A 6,665-nucleotide genomic window follows, 5' to 3' on the forward strand; every position below is an offset into this window, starting at 1 on the left:
TTGTTAAATATCCTAAATTTAGAAAATCTTAATTTAATTAAATCACAACGTTTTGGGTCTATCGTCCCATCTGCACTATCTGCTGAACTCCAATTTAAATTATATTACTTTTTATTTAGTATTTATATTGAAATTATTCATGAGCTTTATTATAATTACAATAATTACGTTACATCATTGTCTTCTTTCAATTTATTTATATTACATAACATCTCTCCATACTTAAATATTTATCATCTAATGATAAAAAAATGTCCAACATTTTTTTTTTAATTTACAAAAATAGATTTAGTCACTTTGGTAGTCTTGGTGCAGGTGTTATGGATTAGGCTACAAACAGGACAGAGATGGAACCAAATTTGTTACTTGACATACGCAAAATATGAATGGAATATTTTAATTCTGTGGGCAAAAAATTCTTTTTTCACTTTTTGTATAATTAACAAGCATTACAAGCATTCCTTCGGTAGTGAGAAAGTAATACTAATACTGTAAAACTGATTACTGAAGCTCAGGTTTTAATATAGAACATAACATTTCATGTTATATTTTAATATAGAACACATTAATATAGGTTTTAATATAGAACACTAATATTTCAAGTCTAATTATATAAAAAAAGTTAATCTTTACCTTTTTTATCCTGCTTGCAAGATTTAGAAAAGCCAGATGATCAAATAATACAAGAAAGATAATTAAAAAATGTGACTAAGCCCAATATACAATATCAAAATAAATTTCGTTTATTGGATACCGACGCGGGAGAAGGCTGACAATAGACACCGGGGATGAGATGCCGGAACAAATATTTTTCAGAGATGCCGTGAAGGATAAGAGCTAAAGGTAGATGGAGCCTATAATAGGGCGGTTATCCTAATCGCCGAGATAGATTGAATTCGGCCTGCGACAAATTGATGCAATCAGCAATTAATAGGAGAACCTGCTCGGGGGAAATGGAGCTATTACCGCCTCAGAAGATTTATCTCTTCATAAACATAATGAGCCGGAGATTGTTCCTAATAACGCTCCGACCTGAAGGGTACTAATACCATTATAATACTCTTGTTTGAGGTACCGCTGATTTCAATTTTCTTCCAGGCCAATTAACGTTTTAAGTTTAATATGTTCGACAATTTGATCCCCTCTTCCCCCACTTCCCATGGCAACCACCGCAGCATCTGAATCCTCCAAGCTGGGTACACTCACTTCTAGAGGAAAATATAACATCTTTAACAGGAGATGTAACCTAACTAATGCCTCGTTTGAATTGTTTATCATGTGAATCTATAAGCATAAATAAAATTTTAAAAGACTGAAAAATTTGTTGGAATATGTAAATTTATTACCCTGCAGATGAAGCCTATAATATTCATCAAAACCACCAAATCCAGTCAAAATCCAAAATCGCAGAGCCAGCAACAATGTATTCTCCCATTTACGTTTAGATTTACAATTTCGATGTTAACCAGTCGGTTAAGCCTCAATTACCTGTTTAGAGGTTCGTACATCAATAATCCCTAAAACGTTACGTCATTTCAACCTTTGCCAATCCGCGTTCTAGAGCCATAAATGTGTTTTAAAACCATTTTGACCGTTTGGCTAATTACATAAAAATATATAAATTACAAATATACATACTATGACGCACGAGAATCTAACAGCAATGATATACATAGGTCATAATATTGAATATGAATCTTGATGGCCACATTTCATTAATAAAGTAGTTGAAACCCATATTTTAAAATATAAAAATAACAATAAAATAACAATTTTATTTATCATCATCATAATTGGCGTGACAGCCCGTTACCGAGCCTGGGTTTTCTATAGTAGTTTCCGCCAGGCCGTCCTGTCTTATGCTGCAACTCTCCAGTTTCCGGTTCTCAGAAGGACCCAGGCATCCGTTAATACAGCATCCGACCATCTCATACTCGGCCGTCCTACTCGTCTCTGCTTGGAAAGGACTTTATTTGGAATGTCATCGCCGCGCATCCTCGCCACATGACCCGCCCGTCGGAGTCTACCCGACTTAATAATCCTGACAACATACATACAAAGCCGATAGCTCCGCGTTCTTCCTCCTTCTCCATACATACTCTTTAACATGTCCAAATACTTTTCTCAGAGTAGACCTCTCGAAGACCTTCATCAGTTCATCGAAGATCTTCATCAGCTTTAGTGAAGGCCAAAGTCTCAAATGTTTTGCCAGGCCTAAGCAGCGATCCTTCTGCTAATCTCCTGAGGGATTTAGTTCCAAGGTATATGAAACAGCTCACCCTCTCTAACATAAATTACCCTGCATCAAATATTCCAGTTCCTGGTCCACATCCTCCAGCTCTCAAGTACTTCGTCTTCATCTCATTAACTACAAGACCCAGTTTTCTTGCAGTAATGCAGTAAGCATAAAAAACATAAATAATTTAAAACGCACTAAAAACATTCTAGAACTTTAAACAAAATTAAACGTTCGCCAATATCCTTTCTGAGAGAATATTATACTTCTCCACCTTACTTCGTGACGGGGTTAGGATATTACATCAGTCATACAATAGTAAAAAATTATAGTAAGATTGATAAAATTGACATTTTATTGATTAATTAAATATTATATGATATATTAAGTGTCTCAAAATTGTGTGGAAATTTTGTATAGAACTATGTGAATTTGAATATCGTGTATTTGATTTTAATATCAGGTACGTTAATTTTAATCGGACATCACCAGTTTTTACAAGGTGATGTCAAGCGACTGACTTACAATGGAAGAATATAACTCAGATATCGCATTTATGACTAGTAGATGGTATATTAGATTATGTTCTTTAGTATGCTACCGCAGCAGAGCACACCAACAAAATACTGACAGTAATTAATGCATTTCAGGACGAAACAACTAAGAGGAAGAAGGTGTGATGATTAATTGGTATCCATGTCTGAGTGGTGTATTTGAGAAGGCAGAGAGAATAATCTATATCCAAATGAGAGTATAATTTGAGACGCGGTGTAAACGCCTCGGACACCTGCTCTTACTTCCACATCATTTTTAACAAACGCTCTACTATATTCCTGAGTTTATCCTTCCTTGTCTCCTTATATTCTTCTAGTAGTGTTTATTTATGTATATTTATTTGTTTTTTTAGGTTTAATAAATAAACTCTTAAAAATTCAAGAAAAGAAAATCCTGGAAGTAATTCTTTATATTTACTACATTTACTGTTTACTGTAAAACAGGCGTTCATAATTCTCTCATTTACACTTTAAATTCTGAAGTACATACCATCCGACCGGTTGCCCATATTAATGTAAATAACCTGAGGAATAACTTTAAACCAATCAACAAATATTTTACGATGACTGAAAAATTAAATGAGGGGTTTTTTTTTTTTTTTTTTTCCAAAAAACCATAAGTAAATAAAATCGAAGTAAGGCGCCTCATATTGAGTTCAGCATTATTACCACAGAATCGATTCTGTCAAAAACATCGCAGAACGTACTGTTTATGTTTCTATAAATTACCGACAGTTAATTATTTGGTGTGAATTGTTTTTAGTAAGAATTCTAAATTTACTTCATACGAGACGTGCTCAATGCTGCTAGGAGAACATTGCATACTCTGAGTTGAATGATAAAAAGTGACGGATGCCTCTAGGCAAAATGACATTGTTTACTGAATTTCTATATCATATTTTTTATGCTAAATGATGATTTAAAAAATAAATAAATAATAAAAAATTAAAGGTTCATATTAAAGGCGTGAGTAGTTACTTCAATCTCACAATAACAACTAAATGCTATATAACTATAATAGTATTACGCACATGTACAATGGGGTTTTCATTGAATTTCTTGAAAACCCCCATGAATTTTTCCTCTACACAGCTAGAGGACATGATTTAAGATCATTCAGTTCCAAGAACATACCTGATGACTACAGAACATTTTTTAAAAACAACGATGTATTAGGGCTAAGGATAAGAATAAAAAGGTGGGTTTTATTCATTTTTCCCGAATTTCGATTTTCAAAATAGTTAAAAATATTTTTCTAGGATAGAAGACCGTTGGCCGAATTTTACTAAGTGCAATTTACTTTTGAAAATCTATAAGATCTATTCTTCCCACAAGATAAGAGGTAACATTTCACATCATTTTTAATTTACTATCTAGGAATTTCAAGCTTTAGATCAATTATATTATCACATAACGGTGGTAATAAAATTGTATAAACTAAACATGTAATAAATTATCAAGTAGTAATATAGTGTCGATTAGGAAGTGAGTTTCCTCGGTTTAAATACTACCTTGTCAAAGAAAATATTCTATTGACGTTTATTAAATGATTTTCGTTTTCAAAGGCACCAAATTATGATAATCTCGTATTATTTCTTTGTTTTGATTAGTTAGCAGCTTTGTTAGTTTTCTTGACAAGAAATTAGTAAACACTTTTGAGAAGGAAACTGTAGACACGAGGGTATGAATCAGATGGTAGGAGCATAGTAATCGACTTTTTGGAGTTACTGATATGTTGGTTATATGATGTATACGTTACTTGATACAATGTTGTTTAATTATACCAATGATTTGAGAAAAAAAATTATGTTAAAATAAATAATTTAATTTCTATCCATTTTAGTCTCCTTTAGTCTTCCTTCTAGGAATATTTTTTTATTTTTTATATTCGGGTTTGCTTTGATTTCCTCCCATTTTTCATTGATGATTTTATATATCAATTTGAGTAGAATATTTGTAAACAATGAGATAACGACATAACTTATCATCTTCAATTTTAATATCACTTAGTTTCTGTTTTGCTTCTATTACATTTATAATGTCAATTTCCTTATCTCTGTATACATTAGTGAAGCTATTTTTGAAAAATTTTGATACATTATATAAAGGCCCATTAATGCCATTTATAATTGGCCTTAAATGTTTATTTTCTTTATGTAATTTTATCAGCCCATACATCCTTACCATATTAAAAAGTTTTTGGATATAATTATTTTTACTTTTTTTGTTTTTTTTTCTATAAAATTACCTATTTTCCTGATTAAATTATTTCTCAGACTGTTTTTGTGATTTTCACAAGTCACAAAAAAAATTATATCGTTCTCCATAACGTTTCTTACAGATTCAAGAAATCGGGGTGGTTTATTTTCACCGATTTCTGATCTTCAATCCTTTGGTTCTAAGATGGAGGTGAATCCTTTCATTGAAATAGTACATAATAAAAAAAGAAGAGGTAAGGTAATCATCTTGACTAGATCTCTGAAAAGGGCATTTTGACCCATCAATAAAACAGAGCTTCTACTTCATCTCCAAGCATTGAAGTCACTTATAAGCAGATTTGCTTTATTTATGATATTCTGGAAGTATATGCAATTTTATCAACACTATATAAAACAAGAACTACGCAATCTCAAGGTTAGGAAATGGTTGTATAGCCCCAGTTTCCTATAATCCCTACCCAATATTGAACAAAGAATATGGGAGGATAATGTTTAACGTAACGGACGGAGAGGATGGGAGGATGAGAAGCAAGTTGGGAGAGGAACTATATTGACTGGAAGTTGTGGGGTCGGAAAAGCTCGCCCTGGTTTCCCTAATTACTGGCTGTGTTCCCCGCTCTGCTACAAGCCCTCGGGCCAACCCGCTACATTCTTTATAACTACCCCCAGCTACACGGCTCTCATCAAACACCGTCCCATGTTCTCTTCTCTTCTCCAATATTCCATCCTCCTCCTCTCCAGTCTACCTTTTATAAATAATGAACTCCAATTAAAATTGTTTCCTCTAAGGAAATTCCTCCTTGTAATGGGACAGAAACATTGTCCACGCTCAAAAAAAAAAAGAAAAAAAAAAGAGAAATAAAGAAGTAGATAAAAAGCGAAAGTATTTCTACTTTATATATTCCTAGGGTTTTTGTCTATAACCATTTCCAAACCCTTCTACAAATAGTGACATAAAATTTAGAACTCTTTTTCTACAATATTACAATAGACAATAGTACAATTTCGAAAAGGCATTTTCTTCAATTCTACAATGACCCCTTCACATTAACTGCGGAAAGTTTCCACTAAAATGGCTTAGTTCACAACGCGCTGCAAAAATCATGCTTTAAAACCAAAACTGAAAATTAGGTCTAATACACCAGAGTAATTCCGAAAGCAAGATTAACTATTTTTTATAAACTTTTGTAAGCCGGTCATATAAATACGAGCAATTTTTCAAGTGATATATTTGTTTTTTTTATGTAACGCAACTACATTCAAAGACTTAACAATAATACTTTACATATCATTCCTAGAGCAGAAAATTTATCTAAATAATAAATAACGTTACCTGATATTTTTGCTACCCAAAAATATTTTTAGAACCAAATTTTCATATACTCTATGTATATAACATTACCTAATATTTTTCCTTACTAAAATTATTTTAGAAACAAATTTTTATACAGTAAAATATTATAATTTTTAAAGTTATAAGTAGGTTATTAGAGATTAGATGTTTGTCAAACAGATACTGCACTATGCGATATTAAATAAGTCTTGAATGTTAAATTTTTTATTATATTTTGTAATTATATGATTTTAGAGATTACTCACTGCAGCGAAGAAAATTATTTTTCGACATCAATAATGTAAAAAAAATTAGTTAATGTT

Source organism: Halyomorpha halys, unplaced genomic scaffold (genome assembly GCF_000696795.3).
Source record: "Halyomorpha halys isolate HHAL.00 unplaced genomic scaffold, Hhal_1.1 Scaffold2091.1, whole genome shotgun sequence".
NCBI classification, from domain to species: Eukaryota; Metazoa; Arthropoda; class Insecta; order Hemiptera; family Pentatomidae; genus Halyomorpha; species Halyomorpha halys.